At 48.0% G+C, this 26129-nt stretch overlaps 1 protein-coding gene across 1 annotated transcript in view; it reads left to right on the top strand.

The window, feature by feature from the left end:
- LOC138949542 (C-myc promoter-binding protein-like) overlaps window positions 1-26129 on the top strand; it is a 150075-nt gene that overhangs the window by 572 nt on the left and 123374 nt on the right. The window contains exon 2 of the mRNA XM_070321410.1: window positions 24364-25708. The gene's annotated coding sequence lies outside the window, so the exon portion shown is untranslated. The remainder of the gene's footprint in view (window positions 1-24363; window positions 25709-26129) is intronic.

The raw sequence follows: 26129 nt of genomic DNA, 5'->3' as shown, positions 1-26129 counted from the left end.
ATTTGCAGCAAGGTAGCTCTGACAAAAAATATCAAATGACACTTGAAAGTGCCTTTCTCTCTCTCTATCTCTCTATCTATTTCTACCCCCCCACACACACACACACACACACACACTCAATGACTGACTCAGTTACAAATACACAGTCTATCTTCATTCTTTGTCCCCCCCCCAAAAAAAAAAAAAAAAAAAAAAATGTAAACTTTGTGTAGATCTGAGTGCACAGCAGAGTGACAACAATGACACCTGTAGTTGAAGTTTGAGAGTCAAAAAGAAAAGTTGATCAGTTGGTAACTTTTTTGAAGTTGTAGCTTGGGAGTTAAAGTTAAACCAAAAAACAAAATAAGTTGGTCAGTTATCTAAGGTATGCACTGCAAGTGCAAGGTGTGGGCAGAGGTGTTTTCCCTCCCACATCATTCGATTCATTGCCTGCAGGATAGTCCTTCACGCATTGTAAACATCGCACAGTAGGCATGTGGACATTCATGAATTAAGGTAAATGTGAGTGAGTGTGTGTAGGTGTTGAGCGACAGAGGCTTTGTGCCTGTCACTGTCAGATAATGTGTAAAGTCTAGACATGTGGTGTTGAGAAGAAGTGTGTGTGACTGAGGAAAAAGGTTGAGCCTCTGCCCCTCCCAGTGGGAGAATGAGGGCAGTGTGACCTTGGCCTTGTACTTGTACTACAGTGAAACCTCCCTTTTAACACCTAAAATCTGAGAAAATCAGGTTTTAAAAAGAAGGGAGTCTTAAAATGGGGATCAATTTACACAGGTTATAAAGAGGAAGTCTAAGAAAACAAGGTCTTAAAATGGCAGTGTTTAATTGGGGGGGGTTTAATTGGGTTTTTTAAAAGGGGTTCCACTGTAGTACTTGTACTGTAGTACTTTGTACCCAGAAAAGAGCCTGTTTTCTGCATGAGTAGTCAGGAATGCAGGGGAAGGCCTTGTGGTTTAACCTCATACACTTTCCCCAGCTCCCCCCCCCCCCCCCCCCCCTGCCATCTGAGTGTGTTAAATAATAATACTGTTATTGTTAGGTGGGGGTGTGTCATGCCCAAGGAATGGGAGGCTGTTCCTTGGGAATCCCTCCCTGTGCGCCTTGAGGTCACGAATTACTGTGTGAAATGTCTTGAGTGATGTTGTACATGCTGTGTGAATCTGTGATAGAGTATCTGACTATCTGTACAGCTGCTGTGTGAATCTGTGATAGAGTATCTGACTATCTGTACAGCTACAGTGGTGTGATAGAGTATCTATCTGTACAGCTACAGTGGAGTATCTGACTATCTGTACAGCTATAGTGGAGTATCTGACTATCTGTACAGCTACGGTGGAGTATCTGACTATCTGTACAGCTACAGTGGAGTATCTGACTATCTGTACAGCTACAGTGGAGTATCTGACTCTCTGTACAGCTACAGTGGAGTATCTGACTCTCTGTACAGCTACAGTGGAGTATCTGACTCTCTGTACAGCTACAGTGGAGTATCTGACTCTCTGTACAGCTACAGTGGAGTATCTGACTATCTGTACAGCTACAGTGGAGTATCTGACTCTCTGTACAGCTACAGTGGAGTATCTGACTATCTGTACAACTACAGTGGAGTATCTGACTATCTGTACAGCTACAGTGGAGTATCTGACTATCTGTACAGCTACAGTGGAACCCCCTTTAAGACCTCCTCATTAAATTTAAAGACATCCTTTTTAAGACCTGGATTTTTCAAGGTTTTTGTTGCTATGTAAATTCACCTCCATCGTAAGAGTCTAAGACTGTCTCCTTTTTGATTTTGAGACCAGATTTTCTCAGATTTATGGGGTCTTATAAGGCCAACAAAAAAAAATTGTCTGTTTCTGGTCACCCGACCGACCCTAAATTTCGGCGCCGACCCTAAACTTTTTTTTTCCAAACTCAAAAATTTTTTTTTTTTGGGGTGGTGGTAAAGGACAGGGTGAGAAAATGAACAACAAAAACGTGTGAAAACGAAAGTCCGCTGACGATTTGTAAATGTGTTGAGTGTCTTGTCTCTATGTATAGTGAATCCAGTCTCTTTGTGCGATTTTTAAAGTTAGTTTTATTGGTCTACATTTGGGGTAAAAAAAAAATAAAAAAAAATCCCGACCTACCGACCCTATTTTTTTTAGCCATGTTACCAGAAACAGACATATTTTTTTTTTGGCCTAAGTGGGGTTCGGCTGTACAAGTGACTCAAGTGACTCAGGTGACTGTGGATTATGCAGTTAGTGTGCTGCCTAGCAGTAGCAGGCCCTATGGGGGAGTTGTTTTATGATTTAACTCTTCACTGACTCACTCACAGGCATGTACATTTGTATGGCTCATTTATTGTGTTGATAGAAATAACCTGAGGTCAGGCAGCACGGGTCTGAACTAAGTGTGTTGATGCTGAAAAAAGTATGCATCTATGATCTAAATTAGTATTATATAATATACTATAATGACAGAACAGAAGTAATTTAGAGATGTGCATGCAGTAAGGCTCAAGGAAAAGTTAGCAAGTTGTTTGCACTTGAATGATAGTTGATAGTGATTCATGTTTTTATTCATAGTTAGTATGTAAAGCGCGGAGAGCAAAGTTCACTGTGGTTCGCCATTATTATGATTATTATTATTATTATTATTATTATTATTATTTAAGTTATTGAGAGCATAGCGCTGAGTTCAATAATTATTTTCGAGATTTGCTCTATAAATCCCTTAGTGCACTGGGATTGTTTCAATAACGATATTGTCAGTACCGCCAGAGAAAAAAGAAGATTCAAAACGCACATTTTGCAACGCGCATTTGGATAGGCGTAACTGTGTGGTCAGGTTTGTGTCACTGGATCTACTTTTGTGTGGGCTGTCTCAAGTGTGTCGTGCTTTCGTCACACGCAAACTCTTGTTTTAATTTCTGTTGGTAAATTCCAGTGTAGCGTTAAGCTAAAAAGTGATGATCTTTCATAGAGACCTCATTTAAACTCGGAGAAAGGACTGTGCTCATAGTTACGTATTTGCAATTGGAAACCTTAAAGTACATTTTCAAAATAAATGTGGCATGTTTCTCGTGTGGTATCTTCACTCATCGGGGAGTCTGGTACTAAATATGAACGGTAAGAATGCTCTGAACCCTACACGTATCATATCCCCATCGTTTTTTCGTTCACATTTGCCCAACAAGTTAATTTGCTGAGCGGGGTTACTGTCGTCTGCTACTGCTAGGCTACCTGGGCAATCGAACCACTGCAGTCTGCACTGAGTCTGCACGCATGACGCAGGCTGGTAATAAGTCTTATATATTGTAAGAACGTTCTGAACCTTACACGTTTTCGATTACGATTGTTCTTGCCTTGAAATAATAATTCGGAAACCATTCATTTACTGAACTGATGTAGTCGTATTTCTGTGTAGTCTGCTACAGAGTCGATCGAGTCAGTCTTCCAAACTGGTCTAGCTGGTACGTTATCGGAATAACACTTGTGTTTTCTGTTAGCCGCTGGGAATTGTATACTAACTCATCATTTGGTAATGTGGATGATAAGCCGCCATTCCCATACCGCCCGATACCGCCCCTCGCCGGTGTAGCGTCTGTTTCGGTTGTTTGCGGTTGTTGTGCGCGAGCAGTAGTAATAAGACGGTTGCAAATGCATTGTGGGATTGTCTCACTTCCGCCTTGTTTTTTCCCCATGTGCTTTCGATCTCTGTGAGAGTTACAATCGATCTTTTTTCACCAAATTTGTTGGGCGCTTGGTGCCGACATGACAGTGATCCTGATTTCATGACTATGCTGGATTATCTCCACGAAAATAGACATCAATTAGAAGATTCTGGCTTCGACATCAGCATTTCTGTGAACACTGCTGATCTGACCTACTTTGATTGTTCAATGAATATCAACAAGTGACAGCGAAACGGATGATATACCGGAGCAACAAGTAAGCGTAATTTTTCAACTTTATTGACAGGTCAACAGGTAGATAAATCATGATAACACTGCGACATACATACCACCAAGAAGAAGAACACATACTCTTTGAAGTTTGATCCCTATCCAATAACATACCAATTTTTTTTATCAATCTGACAAAGAGAAACTGAGTAATAATAATTTAAACACGCATACCCGTTTTTGACCGTCTCTGCTCAAAATAACTTGGGAGCTGAGGGAGTCTACACAACAATAAACTTGGTAGTTAAAAGGTTAATTGAGAAGCAGGGAATTTATGGTCATTTGGTATTGTGGAGAATATAAGGCCAAAAAAAAAAATGCTTTGGTTACGGTTTCCCGACCGACCCTAACTTTTTGGGCCGACCCTAAACTTTTTTTTTGGTCCTAAAGCTAAAAATAAAATGAACCAAACACATACATACACAAAAAAACCACACACACACACACAAAAACCCACCGAAAACGACAACACCACGGCACAGAGAAAACATCGATCGCCGGCGAGCAGACAACAACAAGCCCGACAAGGGACACCACTCCGCTTTTTACAACTCCCATATCCAAGGGAAGTCAGTCTCGTGCGTTCGTTCGTTCGTTGCGCGAACGTAAAAAGATGTCGTCTGCAAATTTGCAATCGTATTCGGAAAGTGCGTTCCTATCGAACAAACACGACTGATAAGTCGGTACTCGAAGAGTGCAACCTTGGTGGACATTTTTCATGATTTTCATCCAACTTTGGACGGCAAACTGTTCGGGATAAAATGTGTTGGGTCGACGAAAATAAGTGCCGAGCCCGAAGACTCTTTCGAACTGGACTTTGGCATGACTCTCGAAAACTGTGTTCACTAGTGGCACTATACAGTTTAAAGGGTATGTCCAGTTTTCTTTTCTTAACATGAAAAAGTAATTAATATCTGTGGTTCCAAATACACCAATATGAAAATACCTCGAATATCCTGCATACACAAATATTTTTATCATTTCAAGAGAGACCAACCAAAAAAAAAAAAAAAAAAAAAAAAAAAAAAAAAGTTTAATCGACCTACCTACCCTATTTTTTTTGGCCATGAAACAGTAACCAAAGCATTTTTTTTTTTTGGCCTAAGCTACATGTCATTAATTAATTCTGAGGATGAGAGCACAGTCTCGCTTAGGCAAAGGGCGGAAGAATACGCTCTGTGGAAAAGTTAGCGCACTCCAAGAGTGCGCTAACAGTTTTAGCGCATCGCCATTAGCCAATCAACTGGTTCACATCAGTCATGTGACACCAGTACTTACTGACAATTATTATTATTATGTACTTGTGCTGACAGCTCACAAGACACTTGGCAATGGGAGAAGCAGTGAGAGGCAGGAGGTGGGTGTGGTTATGTTTATTAGACCTGATGGAATTCACTGCTGTTGATGTCTCCTTTCCTTCCGTCCTGCCTACCTCAAGTTCAAGACTCAAGACTCAAAGACTCAAAATGTTTACTGTCCTCATAAAAACAAGGAAAATTGCCCTACAGTGTCAGGCGATCACAGACATAAAAGTTGCTTCTGTTGTTCAGCTAACTTCAAAGTTTTCACTGGCTGGCTTCCTCCTTTAGGTCCTTACCTTTCAAGTTTTAATGGTCATGTTTGTGTACAGTATATTCTTTATTTGGTGTTTAACATCGTTTTCAACCACGAAGGTTATATCGCGACAGGGAAAGGGGGGGAGATGGGATAGAATCACTTGTTAATTGTTTCTTGTTCACAAAAGCACTAATCAAAAAATTGCTCCAGGGGCTTGCAAAGTAGTACAATATATTACCTTACTGGGAGAATGCAAGTTTCCAGTACAAAGGACTTAACATTTCTTACATACTGCTTGACTAAAATCTTTACAAACATTGACTATATTCTATACAAGAAACACTTAACAAGGGTAAAAGGAGAAACAGAATCCGTTAGTCGCCTTGATTACTGGTTATGTTTGTATTATACATACATGTAGTAATTAACCCAATAGGCTTCAGACACTGAGCGAAATCAACAAATTGTTCAGTGTTAGAGTTTCAGTGTATAATCATGTGAATATTATACAGTGAGAGTGAGACAGAGAGTGAGTGAGAGTGAGACAGAGAGTGAGTGAGAGAGTGAGACAGAGTGAGTGAGAGTGAGACAGAGAGTGAGTCAGAGAGTGAGACAGAGAGTGAGACAGAGAGTGAGTGAGACAGTGAGAGTGAGACAGAGAGTGAGTGAGACAGAGAGTGAGAGAGACAGAGAGTGAGAGAGACTGAGAGTGAGTGAGACAGAGTGAGCGAGACAGAGAGAGTGAGACAGACTGAGAGTGAGTGAGACAGAGAGTGTCAGACAGACAGAGTGAGAGTGAGACAGAGTGAGTGAGAGTGAGACAGAGAGTGAGACAGATTGAGTGAGAGTGAGACAGAGAGTGAGTGAGAGTGAGTGAGACAGAGTCAGAGAGACTGAAACTGAGAGTGAGTGAGACAGAGTGAGTGAGACAGAGAGAGTGAGACAGACAGAGAGTGATACAGACAGAGAGTGAGTGAGACAGAGAGTGAGAGTGAGTGAGAGAGTGAGTGAGACAGAGTAAGTGAGACAGAGAGTGAGAGAGACTGAAACTGAGAGTGAGTGAGACAGAGAGTGAGTGAGACAGAGTGAGTGAGACAGAGAGAGTGAGACAGACAGAGTCAGTGAGTGAGTCAGAGTGAGAGTGAGACAGAGAGTGAGTGAGACAGAGTGAGTGAGACAGAGTGAGACAGAGAGTGAGTGAGACAGAGTGAGACAGAGAGTGAGAGACTGAAACTGAGAGTGAGTGAGACAGAGAGTGAGTGAGACAGAGAGAGTGAGACAGACAGAGAGTGAGTGAGACAGAGTGAGAGTCAGACAGACAGAGAGTGAGTGAGACAGAGAGTGAGTGAGAGAGTGAGTCAGAGTGAGACAGAGTGAGTGAGAGTGAGACAGAGAGTGAGACAGAGCGAGACTGAGAGTGAGTGAGAGTGAAGTAGAAAGTCCTGAGAGTGAGACAGAGAGTGAGTGAGAGAGACAGAGAGTGAAAGAGACTGAAACTGAGAGTGAGTGAGACAGAGTGAGTGAGAGTGAGACAGAGTGAGCAAGACAGACAGAGAGTGTCTGCTTTGTTTGCCATTAGTGTCTGCTTTGTTTGCCATTACTGTCAGCTTTGTTTGCCATTAGTGTCAGCTTTGTTTCTTGGCGTTATTTAGAATGCAAGTGCTGCAAAATTGTTTTGAAAAGGCCTTTGAATTCATCTTCCCTTCACACAAAGCTAACTGGTTACCAATATCATATTGATTCAAGAGTGAGAGTGTGTGACAGTGTGTGTGTATGTGTTTTCTTACACCACACAGTATACTATGTGATGTCTGAAGTGAAGTATGGAAAATGTAAGTCACATACAGCTGCAGAGACAAAACGAGCAGAGAGCACACAGATGTCAAGAGTGAGTTAGTGAAGGGCTTGGCATTGCTTAAATGCCAGCCCCTTCCCATGACACAGTACGACCCAGAGGGTGGATGTAGTGAATCCTTGTGACAGACATGGGGCGCTGGCAACCTTGGCTTTATCGCTCATACTCATTGTCATACTGACTGTGTTGTGCCATATATTCCCAAGGATGGAGGTAGTCACACTAATTTACTGTTTGCAGAACACAGTGACTAACACTAACAGCAGTCACACTGTGACCAACAGCTGCAGCTGGTGACTAACACTAAGAGCAGTCACACTGACCAACAGCTGCAGCTGGTGACACTGACAGTGTGCAGATGGCTGGGGATGCCGTGTGCACATCTACCCAGTCCCAGGGACTGTTGTGGCACTGCGTAGATCCAACAATTGATAATGATATTAATTACATCAGTACATACAGATCATAAATACATTGTTTTATTGAATAAAATATTTCCTTGAAGAACTTTTCTGGTGCTTCAGTAGCAGGAAGAAACTATGATGTTTCATTGTTTGTGGTAAGGTGAAGTAACAAGGAAAGAGTATACCTATAACTATAACTAGAACTAGAACTATAACTATAACAGTATAAGGGGGTGGGGCCTGCGTGGATGGAGTTAAGACGTGTGTTTTACCTCCTGGTGTTAGGGGAGTGTTGTTGATTCTACATGCATAAAGTTGAACTTGCAGGCCGAACACAGAAGTGGTAGACACACCGTTTACACAGCAGGCACACGGGCTAAGCTGCAAGCCACCTACATAACATGGTAAAGTTGTATTGCAGTCAGCTCTGATGCAAATTGTCCGTGGACTTTGCTCTTTACCATAGAGCACTGCCGTTTACCGCTCCCTTTTTAAAGGCAGCTACGATCTGTTTTCCATTCAGCTTTTTTTTTTTTAAGTTGCGTGTGGTGAACAATTGTATCTTCTGTCTGATGTCAGAGATAGTCTGCACTGTCAGTCGTGGTTTTGGATGAGTTGTGTGAATGGGTTTTACACACACAGTCGCCTCGTTATTTCTTTTCTTGGAGCATAGATGATAGAGGGGCACGGCTACCGTGAAGGCTGCTGGCAGAGAACCAACAAGTGTGTCAGAGTGAACGGAGCATAGAGGGGCACGGCTACCGTGAAGGTTGCTGGCAGAGAACCAACAAGTGTGTCAGAGTGAACGGAGCATAGAGGGGCACGGCTACCGTGAAGGTTGCTGGCAGAGAACCAACAAGTGTGTCAGAGTGAACGGAGCATAGAGGGGCACGGCTACCGTGAAGGTTGCTGGCAGAGAACCAACAAGTGTGTCAGAGTGAACGGAGCATAGAGGGGCACGGCTACCGTGAAGGTTGCTGGCAGAGAACCAACAAGTGTGTCAGAGTGAACGGAGCATAGAGGGGCACGGCTACCGTGAAGGTTGCTGGCAGAGAACCAACAAGTGTGTCAGAGTGAACGGAGCATAGAGGGGCACGGCTACCGTGAAGGCTGCTGGCAGAGAACCAACAAGTGTGTCAGAGTGAACGGAGCATAGAGGGGCACGGCTACCGTGAAGGTTGCTGGCAGAGAACCAACAAGTGTGTCAGAGTGAACGGAGCATAGAGGGGCACGGCTACCGTGAAGGTTGCTGGCAGAGAACCAACAAGTGTGTCAGAGTGAACGGAGCATAGAGGGGCACGGCTCCGTGAAGGCTGCTGGCAGAGAACCAACAAGACTTAGTGTGTCAGAGTGAACGGAGCATAGAGGGGCACGGCTACCGTGAAGGTTGCTGGCAGAGAACCAACAAGTGTGTCAGAGTGAACGGAGCATAGAGGGGCACGGCTACCGTGAAGGTTGCTGGCAGAGAACCAACAAGTGTGTCAGAGTGAACGGAGCATAGAGGGGCACGGCTACCGTGAAGGTTGCTGGCAGAGAACCAACAAGTGTGTCACAGTGAACGGAGCATAGAGGGGCACGGCTACCGTGAAGGCTGCTGGCAGAGAACCAACAAGTGTGTCAGAGTGAACGGAGCATAGAGGGGCACGGCTACCGTGAAGGTTGCTGGCAGAGAACCAACAAGTGTGTCAGAGTGAACGGAGCATAGAGGGGCACGGCTACCGTGAAGGTTGCTGGCAGAAAACCAACAAGTGTGTCAGAGTGAACGGAGCATAGAGGGGCACGGCTACCGTGAAGGTTGCTGGCAGAAAACCAACAAGTGTGTCAGAGTGAACGGAGCATAGAGGGGCACGGCTACCGTGAAGGGTGCTGGCAGAGAACCAACAAGTGTGTCACAGTGAACGGAGCATAGAGGGGCACGGCTACCGTGAAGGGGCAGAGAACCAACAAGTGTGTCAGAGTGAACGGAGCATAGAGGGGCACGGCTACCGTGAAGGTTGCTGGCAGAGAACCAACAAGTGTGTCAGAGTGAACGGAGCATAGAGGGGCACGGCTACCGTGAAGGGGCAGAGAACCAACAAGTGTGTCAGAGTGAACGGAGCATAGAGGGGCACGGCTACCGTGAAGGTTGCTGGCAGAGAACCAACAAGTGTGTCAGAGTGAACGGAGCATAGAGGGGCACGGCTACCGTGAAGGTTGCTGGCAGAGAACCAACAAGTGTGTCAGAGTGAACGGAGCATAGAGGGGCACGGCTACCGTGAAGGGGCAGAGAACCAACAAGTGTGTCAGAGTGAACGGAGCATAGAGGGGCACGGCTACCGTGAAGGTTGCTGGCAGAGAACCAACAAGTGTGTCAGAGTGAACGGAGCATAGAGGGGCACGGCTACCGTGAAGGGGCAGAGAACCAACAAGTGTGTCAGAGTGAACGGAGCATAGAGGGGCACGGCTACCGTGAAGGGGCAGAGAACCAACAAGTGTGTCAGAGTGAACGGAGCATAGAGGGGCACGGCTACCGTGAAGGTTGCTGGCAGAGAACCAACAAGTGTGTCAGAGTGAACGGAGCATAGAGGGGCACGGCTACCGTGAAGGGGCAGAGAACCAACAAGTGTGTCAGAGTGAACGGAGCATAGAGGGGCACGGCTACCGTGAAGGGGCAGAGAACCAACAAGTGTGTCAGAGTGAACGGAGCATAGAGGGGCACGGCTACCGTGAAGGTTGCTGGCAGAGAACCAACAAGTGTGTCAGAGTGAACGGAGCAGTAAGACGCAAGTTGACTGTGTGTGTGACACTTGTGACCAAAGAGAGGGGCCAGGACATTTACTTGCCATATTATGACGGCCGTCCTGCTACTTCAAGTGGCCCGAGTGTCTTGTGACTGTCACATTACCACTCACATCTAGGTCTGATTGTGTCACTAGCACAGTCTGTCGTCTCTTACTAAGTCCGAGTCTCACTGCCACTTGCATTTTTCCAGAATACTGATTGCTCTGTATCTGAATGCTGATTTTCACATTTCAGTGCATGTCATGTGATGCTTTCTGCACATTGTTTGCTTGTACTGCATATATAATATATCAAAGAAAGCGTGGACATGTGGCATCATCACTGTCCTGTCAGTGGCATTTTGCTTATAAATAAATCAATAACTTGATTGTCTTGGTGTACCTGTGACACTGTGTGTATTGAGAATGGTGCGTGCAAACATTGCATCATCACCGAGTACTGTTTTATGGTTCAGCTTGTCACACTGCCGCTTTGGCGGTGCGCGTTGGCGTATTGATTTGACTCGTGAGGGTAAAGAGCCATTTGTGTCTCTGATTCACCGTGCAGCGTCTGCAATACTGTTTGACGGGGACATTGATGACGTGTCGCTTTCACGACTCACTGCTGTCATAACTCGTATGTCGTGTGTATTGCAAGCAGACCCGCCCACCCTTGATATGAGTCCGGTGCTCATGTGGGTGTCACGTCTTACTCTGGCTCTAGCTGCGTCTTACTCTAATTTCGTAGTGCTTCCTGATCCGTTTTCACGATGACACTCTCCACAAAGTGGTTGCTGGATGTGATGAAGATATCCTGCTCGTGACGATATCGGTTTGGCTTTGTTGATGTGGGCTCACGGATCACATGTCGTGTGACTGTGACAGCCTTTCATGGCATTTCATTTCCGTCGTTTTACTGTTCAGCTCTCTAGTTACGGAGTTAGACCTTGTGACTTTGTGATGTGGAACTTCTCACTGACCGCCATGCATGCGACGGTCCTGCAGTTTTGTTCACACTTCCATCATGTGACGCGCGCACACACGCACACACTCGTCTCCCCCCCCCCCCCCCCCCTCTCTCTCTCTCTCTGACCAGCGAGCGTGCATGGGTGTCAATGGTTCAGTCCAAATTCTGGGTCTGTCAAGAGACGGGCTGTGAGAGAAAGCTGGTCCCATGTGTCACACTCACAATGTATGCGAAGAGAACAGACCGATTGCATTTGATTGATTCCAGTTCACACACACCAGCTTAGGTGACTCACCCCGTGCAGTACCAACTACCATTGCTACTGTCCCTGTTCAGTACCATCGTCTTTCTGTCCTCTGCCAAGAGACAGGGTAGGGGGGAGACAGGGTGGGGGGGACAGGGTAGGGGGAGACAGGGTAGGGGGAGACAGGGTAGGGGGAGACAGGGTAGGGGGAGACAGGGTAGGGGGGGGGGCAGGGTAGGGGGAGACAGGGTAGGGGGGAGAGACAGGGTAGGGGGGACTGATCAGTATTCAACTTCAAAGCAGTGCGAGTGCAGCCAGGTGAATTCTGTTCACCGGCTGTGAAGTGTGGCAGTCATAAAGCTCTCGACACCATTGGCCTGTAAGTATGGACTACTTTGACCCACTTCCTGGAAAGTGGAGCAAGTGCATCCTGAACTCAGGTCAAAATGAGTTCGGCTCATTCTATCCCTGACAGGATGCCTTGGTTTTCCTTGTCTGGCGAGGAAATCGATTTTTTACATATTTAGATCTTTTCGTAATGTGTTATGGATGTAAGCAGATTCGCGATCGTCGATAATGATTGTTCATGGTGTTGTGTAATTTTTAAATTACAAAGGAATTGATATGTAAGACAGTTTCAAGCGAGCTATTTTTCGCGGCTGTATTTACTGCGCAAACAACTCTAAATATATGGCAAAAGTGTCACGTGATAATCAACCGTTTGGTTTCGGCGCTCGCTGGAGCAGACGATTTTTTGACAGTGATGCAACCGAAAGTGGTGAGGAGGTTAGCATCACTCTAGAAGAAAGCGAAACGGAAAAAGACCTTGGTGTACTTGTAGACAATCGCCTGAGTTTCAAGGGACATGTTGCACAAGCAACTGCGAAGGCAAACAAAACCATAGGCATCACCAGGAGATCGTTTGAGCATCTGGATAGGGAGGTGTTTGTACAACTCTACAAGAGTCTTGCCAGGCCAATCCTTGAATATGGACATTCAGTATGGCAACCACAGCAGAAACTGCTGTGCAAGGAAATAGAGGACGTACAGAGAAGGGCTACCAAACTGATATCGGCTCTCAGTGAGAAAACTTACCCAGAACGACTAGCTATACTCAAACTACCCAGTCTCGAACACAGGCGTCTCCGAGGTGACATGATCGACCTCTACAAGTACATAAATGGGATCTACGACACAGGCAACCCGAATTTCCAGCTGGCCGAAACCAAAGACAGTAGAGGAAACAGCCTCAAGTTGTACCATTTTGCAGGCTGAACGTTCGGAGCTGCTTCTTCGCAGAAAGGGTGATTCCTCACTGGAGCAGTCTGCCAGAAACAGTTGTAACAGCACCATCAGTGAACAGTTTCAAAGGAAGGCTGGACAATTTCTGGGCAGACAGACCAGAGAAATTCTCGCCAACGTGCTACCAATAACCGCCCGCGCATGCCACCAAAAAAGTGTTATTGGAGTACCATTCGACAGGATCGATGAACAGGCCTAAGGCCTTAAACATCGCAAGTTCAAGTTCAAGTTCAAGTTTATATTACGGTCTCCTTCCGGCAGCAGTCCCAAAATTTCCACTTGTTTTGACCTTAGAACGGCAGGGGCGGATCAGTTGCTTTGTAAGGGGGGGTGCACTTTGAATCGAAAGTGAATGTGATGGGCGCGAAGCGCCCGAATTTGCTAGGGGGGTCCGGGGGCATGCCCCCCCCCCCCCCCCCCCCGTAAAACATTTTGGCTCAAAGAAGCAAAATGGTGCCATCTGGTGCCATTTGAACTTATAAATGGTCATAGAATCAGCTTTCCAATTTTTTTATTTTTATTTTTTGCTGGAGGGGGGTGCACGTGCACCCTGTGCAACCCCCCCCCCCCCCCCCCTCGTCCGCCCCTGTTGAACGATGTCTTTATCATAACTGTGAAGAACAGAACGGAGATCACTGTCGAAGTCGGCCAATCTGCAATCATTTTCGTCTCTCGAACACTGCTCGCGAACAACATATGGGAGATAACTCTGTATTCTTGTTTTGATAGATTCACGTAGGACTTCAGCGTCCGGTCAGAGGGACTAAAGCGATAGCGTGGAACGATGATGATCAGAATGGGAGCAAGTGAGCAAGGCGGTGGGCCAAAACCTGTTTAATACCTGTGGTTAAACTACAGTAAATAAGAAGGGCCAATTGGTTTTCGATAGTTGTTTTTATGTGTGTTGTAGTATGTGTTATATTAGCCTACAAGGGAGAGGAAAGGACGAAAATAAACTTGAGTGGATGACCAAGGATGGTTGTGGGGGGGGGGGGGGGGGGGGGTGAATTGCATCGTTTCCGATAATTGTTTTTATGTGTGTTCTAGTGCGTGTTCTTTTAAAACGGTGAGGAAAGCACAACAATCAAACTAAGTGGATGAACATGAATGATTGTAGGGGGGGTGGGGGGTGAGTATAATATCCAGACCATATGTTGCGACCGTGCATGCCAATGAATAAGAGAGATGATGACGGGTGTTGTGTATGGTGTTGAGTGGAGCTCCCCGACAGCTGGTGAGGTGAGTGACAGCCTGTCATATTGCCCCGCATCATAGGTGAGGGTAAGATAAACTGCAAGGGTTACAGTCATGCAGTATGGGTCGATACATAGGCTAGAGCGTATGATTGACACAATGACAGGGCGGAGAGTTTTTTGCAGCCAGGCGAAGGTGTGCGTGCGTGAATAAATTGTATGTGTGTGTGTGTGCGTGCGTGCGTGTGTGTGCTTGCCTGCTTGCTTGCGTACGTGTGTGTTGTGTCCGTGCATGTATGTGGATGGCCCCAAAGGGGGGGGGGGGGGTATCATCACGATCACGGGAAGGGACATTTTAGCTTTCACGATCACAGTTACCTTGATTTTTGTTTTTACGATCACAAACACCTTGACGAATAGAGGATCATAGAGTGATACAGCTGTGAAAAATGTACACGTTGAAAATAAAATGCTTTGCAATAATGCCCATCACGATCACAAAAACAAATCACGATCACGAGACTTGATTTTTTTTGTCATCACGGATCACGGGAAAAGTCCCATCACGATCACAGAAATGGAAATTTCGGCAATCACGGTCACAGAAAGGTCAAAAAACGCCAATCACGATCACGATTTTAAACCCTTTGGGGCCCTCTATGTGCATGTTGACGCGATTATCGCTTTTGATCAGTGCACTCGCTTCTGGTGACAAGACAGCGATTATCGCTTTTCATCAGTGCACTCGCTTCTGGTGACAAGACAGCGATTATCGCTTTTGATCAGTGCACTCGCTTCTGGTGACAAGACAGCGACGACTCTTCCATTGGCGCTTGGCGGTGGTTAGCTTTTTAGTCAAGTGACCTTCCATAGGCGCTTGGCGGTGGTTAGCTTTTTAGTCAAGTGACCTTCCATAGGCGCTTGGCGGTGGTTAGCTTTTTAGTCAAGTGACCTTCCATAGGCGCTTGGCGGTGGTTAGCTTTTTAGTCAAGTGACCTTCCATAGGCGCTTGGCGGTGGTTAGCTTTTTAGTCAAGTGACCTTCCATAGGCGCTTGGCGGTGGTTAGCTTTTTAGTCAAGTGACCGGGGAAGTTTTTGAAAAAAACGAACTGGCTGGGATTCCCCCACTGGTGTCTGGTAACAGCTCGTCTTTCACAGCGGTCACTGTCATCTGTCTGTTAGCCAGCTTGATGTGTCGGTTTTAAGAAAGACGCCGAGTCTAGTCATTCAGTGCCAGGGATATGTGTGGCTGTCTGCCGAAAGGTTCGTGTGACGCTGCATCCAGTCAACACTCTGTGTCTATGTAAACTTGTACGAGGCGACTATGACATTAGAAACAGTAAGAACGAGCGCATTGTTTATGAACAGTGTGACTTGTGGTTAAAGCGAAGATGGTAAACGTTTAATGATGATAAAGGGAATAATAACATAGGATAAAGCGACTTGAAGTAGCACTTTGTTTCTTCAGTGCTCAGTGATGATATTGGCTTTGTTCCCAAAGGTACCTGTGTTAGCATGTTGTGATTGTCTTTGCCCTTGAGAACCACAACCACCAACACACCACAGTGTGTGTGTGTGTGTGTTTGATTGTGTGTGTGTGCGTGTGTACTGTGGGAGAGATAGAGGGAGGGGGGGGGGGAAGAGCACGAACATGTGAATCAACGAAGCGTGACAGTAATGAAGGAGTAACATACAATAATAATCATGCATGGCTCCATTCTGGCACGCTGCCATGGTAACGGAAGATAATGGACACCCTGTGCGTGGTGTACACATGGTCACTGTATGGGTATTCACCAAAGGGACTGGAGAAAGCGGCGTGCTGTGCTAACTCAATACCCTACCAAAGCTGTTTGCTGGGCCGTTTTGATCAACCAGCCTACCCTCTCATCATCTTGTTGACTGACATCCAGTCATCCACTCTTGAGTCTGAGGCAGCGAATGATGACGAAAAGCTATTTTGGATCCGAGTGCCCACTGAATCTTGGTCGTGAGCTTTACATCACGGGGGCCAATTTGGTTTATTTGTGACGGGTGGTATGCGCATCTCCATTTGAACAGACCTCGACGGGCGCAGTGGCGTGGTGGTAAGACGTCGGCCTCCTAATCGGGAGGTCGTGAGTTCGAATCCCGGTCGCTGCCGCCTGGTGGGTTAAGAGTGGAGATTTTTCCGATCTCCCAGGTCAACTTATGTGCAGACCTGCTTAGTGACTTAACCCCCTTCGTGTGTACACGCAAGCACAAGACCAAGTGCGCACGGAAAAGATCCTGTAATCCATGTCAGAGTTCGGTGGGTTATGGAAACACGAAAATACCCAGCATGCCTACCCAACGAAAGCGGAGTGAAGCTGACTATGCTCTCAGAGTATAGTGTGGGGAACCCAAATGGGCAAACGAGCTCACACGTCACCAGAATTTCTGGAACGCTGAAGAAGAAGAAGAAGAACAGACCTCGTCATACATGGTCGTACATTTTTCAGTCCCATAAAATATATCTGATGTTGAAAGTTAAAACAAAAAAACACCACACCAACAGATGTTGGGAATAATCATGTAGAGTTAAGGTATTAACAGTGGGACTGTGACTGTGAGACCTTTCGCTGCCAGCAACATGTAGAGTTAAGGTATTAACAGTGGGACTGTGACTGTGAGACCTTTCGCTGCCAGCAACATGTAGAGTTAAGGTATTAACAGTGGGACTGTGACTGTGAGACCTTTCGCTGCCAGCAACATGTAGAGTTAAGGTATTAACAGTGGGACTGTGACTGTGAGACCTTTCGCTGCCAGCAACATGTTCTCCTTGTGTGATAAGTTGCCCATTTCTCTGATGAACAATCAATATCAAGCGAAACGAGAGACCCACCCCCCACCTTCCTGTCACCCTCTCCCGGCCCCATCAGTCACGGCTAAAGTGTTTGAGTGGGATTAGGGCCTGACATGATACAGTGGAACCCCCTTTGTACGACACACCCCCCCCCCCCCCCCCCCCCCCCCTCGATTAAGTCATTGCTTTTCACATTTTCTGTTCATAGCCTCTGTAAAACTTACCTCCACTTTTAGAAATTAGAATCCCTCCTTTTTAAGACCTGATTTTCCCGGAGTATGGAATTGAATTGAATTGAACTTTATTTTACAAGGATTAAGATTTAAGGCTATATATATCTTTTCTTACAATCTGTCCTTGGGACGCACAAACACACAATGATATTGATAACATCAAAAAAATCAAAAGTTAACAACAAAAAGAGGTGGGGAAAAATAAACATGTGATGATAATGATGATGACGAGGATGATAATGATGGTGATGATGGTAATGGTGACGATGACGATGATGATGATGATGGTCTTGAGAGAGGGGTTCCACTGTAGAGAGTGAAGCCTGGTGTAATGAAGCGGGTCCCGTTACCTGGAGTAGCCCCTGTTACACCAGCCTCATGGCTATCACTTAATCGATGAGTCGGGTCGATGATCGCTCACTTGATAATGACTCACTCCTCTCCTTATCGGGGCAGTGAATGAAAGAGTGAGTGAGCGCTGGAGTGGTGTTGACACAGCGAGGTTGGGAAGGTTGGACGCTTTGTGCCGTACGACGGCCGCCCACTCTACCTGCTATTTCATTTTTACCTGGGGATGTTTTTGCCTGCTATTTAATTTTTACATGGGGTTGGTTTTACCTGGTATTTACCCGTTGATGTTTTTAGCACAGCACGTTGCTTCTATCTCTTCACAAGGTACTTTTGAGTGGACTGCTGACCGGAGGCTGTGGTGACTTTTGTCCCTTTGAAGCCTGTCTACTGTCGGGTCACTGTGGGGTCTGTGTCCTAGCTGAGTGCACTGACGGTGGCTACAGTGACCGGGTGAAGGAAGGGATGAAGTGTGGGTGTGTGTAGCTGAGTGCACTGACGGTGGCTACAGTGACCGGGTGAAGGAAGGGATGAAGTGTGGGTGTGTGTAGCTGAGTGCACTGACGGTGGCTACAGTGACCGGGTGAAGGAAGGGATGAAGTGTGGGTGTGTGTAGCTGAGTGCACTGACGGTGGCTACAGTGACCGGGTGAAGGAAGGGATGAAGTGTGGGTGTGTGTAGCTGAGTGCACTGACGGTGGCTACAGTGACCGGGTGAAGGAAGGGATGAAGTGTGGGTGTGTGTAGCTGAGTGCACTGACGGTGGCTACAGTGACCGGGTGAAGGAAGGGATGAAGTGTGGGTGTGTGTAGCTGAGTGCACTGACGGTGGCTACAGTGACCGGGTGAAGGAAGGGATGAAGTGAGGGTGTGTGTAGCTGAGTGCACTGACGGTGGCTACAGTGACCGGGTGAAGGAAGGGATGAAGTGTGGGTGTGTGTAGCTGAGTGCACTGACGGTGGCTACAGTGACCGGGTGAAGGAAGGGATGAAGTGAGGGTGTGTGTAGCTGAGTGCACTGACGGTGGCTACAGTGACCGGGTGAAGGAAGGGATGAAGTGTGGGTGTGTGTAGCTGAGTGCACTGACGGTGGCTACAGTGACCGGGTGAAGGAAGGGATGAAGTGAGGGTGTGTGTAGCTGAGTGCACTGACGGTGGCTACAGTGACCGGGTGAAGGAAGGGATGAAGTGAGGGTGTGTGTAGCTGAGTGCACTGACGGTGGCTACAGTGACCGGGTGAAGGAAGGGATGAAGTGAGGGTGTGTGTAGCTGAGTGCACTGACGGTGGCTACAGTGACCGGGTGAAGGAAGGGATGAAGTGTGGGTGTGTGTAGCTGAGTGCACTGACGGTGGCTACAGTGACCGGGTGAAGGAAGGGATGAAGTGAGGGTGTGTGTAGCTGAGTGCACTGACGGTGGCTACAGTGACCGGGTGAAGGAAGGGATGAAGTGTGGGTGTGTGTAGCTGAGTGCACTGACGGTGGCTACAGTGACCGGGTGAAGGAAGGGATGAAGTGAGGGTGTGTGTAGCTGAGTGCACTGACGGTGGCTACAGTGACCGGGTGAAGGAAGGGATGAAGTGTGGGTGTGTGTAGCTGAGTGCACTGACGGTGGCTACAGTGACCGGGTGAAGGAAGGGATGAAGTGTGGGTGTGTGTAGCTGAGTGCACTGACGGTGGCTACAGTGACCGGGTGAAGGAAGGGATGAAGTGTGGGTGTGTGTTTCTTTGTTGTGCTTTGTGCGTTGGTCTCCGTCAGATGTGCTTTCTCTTTATACCTCATGGCTGCAGAATCAGAATGTACACCCGTGATGAGCGGTCGCTGTCCACAGTCACTGACCACCGTGATAATGGGGGTTAATGTGATCCTGACTGGTGATAAAGGGGCTGATTGATCCCGACTGGTGATAAAGGGGCTGAGTGATCCCGACTGGTGATAAAGGGGCTGATTGATCCCGACTGGTGATAAAGGGGTTGATTGATCCCGACTGGTGATAAAGGGGCTGAGTGATCCCGACTGGTGATAAAGGGGCTGATTGATCCCGACTGGTGATAAAGGGGCTGAGTGATCCCGACTGGTGATAAAGGGGCTGAGTGATCCCGACTGGTGATAAAGGGGTTGAGTGATCCCGACTAGTGATAAAGGGGCTGATTGATCCCGACTGGTGATAAAGGGGCTGATTGATCCCGACTGGTGATAAAGGGGCTGATTGATCCCGACTGGTGATAAAGGGGCTGATTGATCCCGACTGGTGATAAAGGGGCTGAGTGATCCCCACTAGTGATGAAGGGGCTGAGTGATCCCCACTAGTGATGAAGGGGCTGAGTGATTCCCACTAGTGATGAAGGGGCTGAGTGATCCCCACTAGTGATAAAGGGGCTGAGTGATCCCGACTGGTGATAAAGGGGCTGATTGATCCCGACTGGTGATAAAGGGGCTGAGTGATCCTGACTGGTGATAAAGGGGCTGAGTGATCCCGACTGGTGATAAAGGGGCTGAGTGATCCCGACTGGTGATAAAGGGGCTGAGTGATCCCGACTGGTGATAAAGGGGCTGATTGATCCCGACTGGTGATAAAGGGGCTGAGTGATCCTGACTGGTGATAAAGGGGCTGAGTGATCCTGACTGGTGATAAAGGGGCTGAGTGATCCCCACTAGTGATGAAGGGGCTGAGTGATCCCCACTAGTGATGAAGGGGCTGATTGATCCCGACTGGTGATGAAGGGGCTGATTGATCCCGACTGGTGATAAAGGGGCTGAGTGATCCCGACTGGTGATAAAGGGGCTGAGTGATCCCGACTGGTGATAAAGGGGCTGATTGATCCCGACTGGTGATAAAGGGGCTGATTGATCCTGACTGGTGATAAAGGGGCTGAGTGATCCCGACTGGTGATAAAGGGGCTGATTGATCCTGACTGGTGATAAAGGGGCTGAGTGATCCTGACTGGTGATAAAGGGGCTGAGTGATCCTGACTGGTGATAAAGGGGCTGAGTGATCCCGACTGGTGATAAAGGGGCTGATTGATCCTGACTGGTGATAAAGGGGCTGATTGATCCCGACTGGTGATAAAGGGGCTGAGTGATCCCGACTGGTGATAAAGGGGCTGAGTGATCCCGACTGGTGATAAAGGGGCTGAGTGATCCTGACTGGTGATAAAGGGGCTGAGTGATCCCGACTGGTGATAAAGGGGCTGATTGATCCCGACTGGTGATAAAGGGGCTGAGTGATCCCGACTGGTGATAAAGGGGCTGAGTGATCCCGACTGGTGATAAAGGGGCTGATTGATCCCGACTGGTGATAAAGGGGCTGATTGATCCCGACTGGTGATAAAGGGGCTGATTGATCCCGACTGGTGATAAAGGGGCTGATTGATCCCGACTGGTGATAAAGGGGCTGATTGATCCCGACTGGTGATAAAGGGGCTGAGTGATCCCGACTGGTGATAAAGGGGCTGATTGATCCCGACTGGTGATAAAGGGGCTGAGTGATCCCGACTGGTGATAAAGGGGCTGAGTGATCCCCACTAGTGATGAAGGGGCTGAGTGATCCCCACTAGTGATGAAGGGGCTGAGTGATCCCCACTAGTGATGAAGGGGCTGAGTGATTCCCACTAGTGATGAAGGGGCTGAGTGATCCCGACTAGTGATGAAGGGGCTGAGTGATCCCGACTAGTGATGAAGGGGCTGATTGATCCCGACTGGTGATAAAGGGGCTGATTGATCCCGACTAGTGATAAAGCCAAAGGGGCTGAGTGATCCCGACTGGTGATAAAGGGGCTGATTGATCCCGACTAGTGATGAAGGGGCTGAGTGATCCCGACTGGTGATAAAGGGGCTGAGTGATCCCGACTGGTGATAAAGGGGCTGATTGATCCCGACTGGTGATAAAGGGGCTGATTGATCCCGACTAGTGATAAAGCCAAAGGGGCTGAGTGATCCCGACTGGTGATAAAGGGGCTGATTGATCCCGACTGGTGATAAAGGGGCTGATTGATCCCGACTGGTGATAAAGGGGCTGATTGATCCCGACTGGTGATAAAGGGGCTGAGTGATCCCGACTAGTGATAAAGGGGCTGATTGATCCCGACTGGTGATAAAGGGGCTGAGTGATCCCGACTAGTGATGAAGGGGCTGAGTGATCCCGACTGGTGATAAAGGGGCTGATTGATCCCGACTGGTGATAAAGGGGCTGATTGATCCCGACTGGTGATAAAGGGGCTGAGTGATCCCGACTGGTGATAAAGGGGCTGATTGATCCCGACTGGTGATAAAGGGGCTGATTGATCCCGACTGGTGATGAAGGGGCTGATTGATCCCGACTGGTGATAAAGGGGCTGAGTGATCCCGACTGGTGATAAAGGGGCTGATTGATCCCGACTAGTGATAAAGGGGCTGAGTGATCCCGACTGGTGATAAAGGGGCTGATTGATCCCGACTGGTGATAAAGGGGCTGATTGATCCCGACTGGTGATAAAGGGGCTGATTGATCCCGACTGGTGATAAAGGGGCTGATTGATCCCGACTGGTGATAAAGGGGCTGATTGATCCCGACTGGTGATAAAGGGGCTGATTGATCCCGACTGGTGATAAAGGGGCTGATTGATCCTGACTGGTGATAAAGGGGCTGATTGATCCCGACTGGTGATAAAGGGGCTGATTGATCCCGACTGGTGATAAAGGGGCTGATTGATCCCGACTGGTGATAAAGGGGCTGATTGATCCCGACTGGTGATAAAGGGGCTGAGTGATCCCCACTAGTGATGAAGGGGCTGAGTGATCCCCACTAGTGATGAAGGGGCTGAGTGATCCCGACTGGTGATAAAGGGGCTGATTGATCCCGACTGGTGATAAAGGGGCTGAGTGATCCCGACTGGTGATGAAGGGGCTGATTGATCCCGACTGGTGATAAAGGGGCTGAGTGATCCCGACTAGTGATGAAGGGGCTGAGTGATCCCCACTAGTGATGAAGGGGCTGAGTGATCCCCACTAGTGATGAAGGGGCTGATTGATCCCGACTGGTGATGAAGGGGCTGATTGATCCCGACTGGTGATAAAGGGGCTGATTGATCCTGACTGGTGATAAAGGGGCTGATTGATCCCGACTGGTGATAAAGGGGCTGATTGATCCCGACTGGTGATAAAGGGGCTGATTGATCCCGACTGGTGATAAAGGGGCTGATTGATCCCGACTGGTGATAAAGGGGCTGATTGATCCCGACTGGTGATAAAGGGGCTGAGTGATCCCGACTGGTGATAAAGGGGCTGATTGATCCCGACTGGTGATAAAGGGGCTGATTGATCCCGACTGGTGATAAAGGGGCTGAGTGATCCCGACTGGTGATGAAGGGGCTGATTGATCCCGACTGGTGATAAAGGGGCTGAGTGATCCCGACTGGTGATGAAGGGGCTGATTGATCCCGACTGGTGATGAAGGGGCTGATTGATCCCGACTGGTGATAAAGGGGCTGAGTGATCCCGACTGGTGATAAAGGGGCTGATTGATCCCGACTGGTGATAAAGGGGCTGAGTGATCCCGACTGGTGATAAAGGGGCTGATTGATCCCGACTGGTGATAAAGGGGCTGAGTGATCCCGACTGGTGATAAAGGGGCTGAGTGATCCCGACTGGTGATAAAGGGGCTGATTGATCCCGACTAGTGATGAAGGGGCTGAGTGATCCCGACTAGTGATGAAGGGGCTGAGTGATCCCGACTAGTGATAAAGGGGCTGATTGATCCCGACTGGTGATAAAGGGGCTGATTGATCCCGACTGGTGATGAAGGGGCTGATTGATCCCGACTGGTGATAAAGGGGCTGAGTGATCCCGACTGGTGATAAAGGGGCTGAGTGATCCCGACTGGTGATAAAGGGGCTGATTGATCCCGACTGGTGATAAAGGGGCTGATTGATCCCGACTGGTGATAAAGGGGCTGAGTGATCCCGACTGGTGATAAAGGGGCTGATTGATCCCGACTGGTGATAAAGGGGCTGAGTGATCCTGACTGGTGATAAAGGGGCTGAGTGATCCCGACTGGTGATAAAGGGGCTGAGTGATCCCGACTGGTGATAAAGGGGCTGAGTGATCCTGACTGGTGATAAAGGGGCTGAGTGATCCCGACTGGTGATAAAGGGGCTGAGTGATCCCGACTGGTGATAAAGGGGCTGAGTGATCCCGACTGGTGATGAAGGGGCTGATTGATCCCGACTGGTGATAAAGGGGCTGAGTGATCCCGACTGGTGATAAAGGGGCTGATTGATCCCGACTGGTGATAAAGGGGCTGAGTGATCCTGACTAGTGATGAAGGGGCTGATTGATCCCGACTGGTGATAAAGGGGCTGAGTGATCCCGACTGGTGATGAAGGGGCTGAGTGATCCCCACTAGTGATGAAGGGGCTGATTGATCCCCACTAGTGATGAAGGGGCTGAGTGATCCCCACTAGTGATGAAGGGGCTGATTGATCCCGACTGGTGATGAAGGGGGCGGGGGGCGGTTGACAGTGTCATTGTCAGTCTGGCTCCGTTACCTGAAGATGTTTTCAGTTGAGTGGTCACTGGTCAGTTGTCCTGCTTTTGGCGTCAGGTTTGGCAGGATATTGGGAATTGATTTACTTTTAGTTTTACAAAATAATGTGTCAGTGGTACCAAAATTCACCGAATAAAATAATGTGTTTACCAAAGCACTTGCACTGCAACCTGTGACTGTTAACGTAATGGTTTTCTGTTTTCTGCTTGCAGGTCAACAGCAAGGAGGACCTCACAGAGCGCACATCATCACACTGCAGTCTGAAAGAGGGGCAGTGAGGGAAAGCGTTGACCTCACAGAGCGCACATCATCACACTGCAGTCTGAAAGAGGGGCAGTGAGGGAAAGCGTTGACCTCACAGAGCGCACATCATCACACTGCAGTCTGACAGAGGGGCAGTGAGGGAAAGCGTTGACCTCACAGAGCGCACATCATCACACTGCAGTCTGACAGAGGGGCAGTGAGGGAAAGCGTTGACCTCACAGAGCGCACATCATCACACTGCAGTCTGACAGAGGGGCAGTGAGGGAAAGCGTTGACCTCACAGAGCGCACATCATCACACTGCAGTCTGACAGAGGGGCAGTGAGGGAAAGCGTTGACCTCACAGAGCGCACATCATCACACTGCAGTCTGACAGAGGGGCAGTGAGGGAAAGCGTTGACCTCACAGAGCGCACATCATCACACTGCAGTCTGAAAGAGGGGCAGTGAGGGAAAGCGTTGACCTCACAGAGCGCACATCATCACACTGCAGTCTGAAAGAGGGGCAGTGAGGGAAAGCGTTGACCTCACAGAGCGCACATCATCACACTGCAGTCTGACAGAGGGGCAGTGAGGGAAAGCGTTGACCAAACAACACAGAGCGCACATCATCACACTGCAGTCTGAAAGAGGGGCAGTGAGGGAAAGCGTTGACCTCACAGAGCGCACATCATCACACTGCAGTCTGAAAGAGGGGCAGTGAGGGAAAGCGTTGACCAAACAACACCAGGAGTACATACGACAAGAGTGGAGTAGTGGAGTCAACAAGAAAAGAGTGTGAGATAGGTGACGGTGAGCAAGGAGGAACTCACAGAGCGCACAGCATCAGACTGCACGCTGACAGAGCGAGACAAGGAGGATCTCACAGCATCAGACTGCACGCTGACAGAGCGAGACAAGGAGGATCTCACAGCATCAGACTGCACGCTGACAGAGCGGGACAAGGAGGATCTCACAGCATCAGACTGCACGCTGACAGAGCGGGAGTGAAGGAAGCATTGACTCTTCCACAACACCAGGAGTACATAAGACAAGAGTGGAGTCAACAAGAAAAGAGTGTGAGAGGGGTGTCTGTGGTGAGTGCCAGCCAGTGTTGGCTGCGGGCAATAGTGAACAATGGTTCTATTAGGACAAGTGTTACAACGTTCCAGGAATTACGGCGCTGACAGTGATACAAGATTATGCCACCTTGAATCTACGTGATTATACCACCTGCGCTCTGCATGCTTCTGAGCGGCTGACTTTCTCAGCTACTGACCCCTTCACATAGAAGCGTACACTCATTAACACACAAGGTATGTACACGTGTTCTTGTTTTGATTTGATATTTTAGGCGAGTATCAGAGAAACTTTTGTTATTGAATATTTGTTTGGCCATGTGATGCTACTCATTGCTTCTATAATTTATATGAGTGGGGATGGAGAACTTTGTGTGTAGGTGATGGGGTGGGGACTGGGTAATACGTGTAGATGAATTCTTGAAATTCTGTTGAGTTTTATGGCTTGTGGAAGAGTTGCTTTACCTTGACCTTGTTTGTCCTTGCTTTTCAATAGAAACACTGAGACAAGCTACATGTGACAATGAAGGCTTGCCTCAGTGTTTGTAAGAAAACAAGGGAAAGCAAACCTTTCACAACCCATACAAACTTGACTGAAGTTTATTTAAGAATTTCTTCGATTGAGAAGTATACGTGTAATTTGTCATGCATTATCCGC

Source organism: Littorina saxatilis, linkage group LG1, assembly GCF_037325665.1.
Source record: "Littorina saxatilis isolate snail1 linkage group LG1, US_GU_Lsax_2.0, whole genome shotgun sequence".
In the NCBI taxonomy this organism is placed as follows: domain Eukaryota; kingdom Metazoa; phylum Mollusca; class Gastropoda; order Littorinimorpha; family Littorinidae; genus Littorina; species Littorina saxatilis.
Note: the sequence above shows the minus strand (reverse complement) of the source record. Positions and strands in the feature narration are given on the sequence as shown.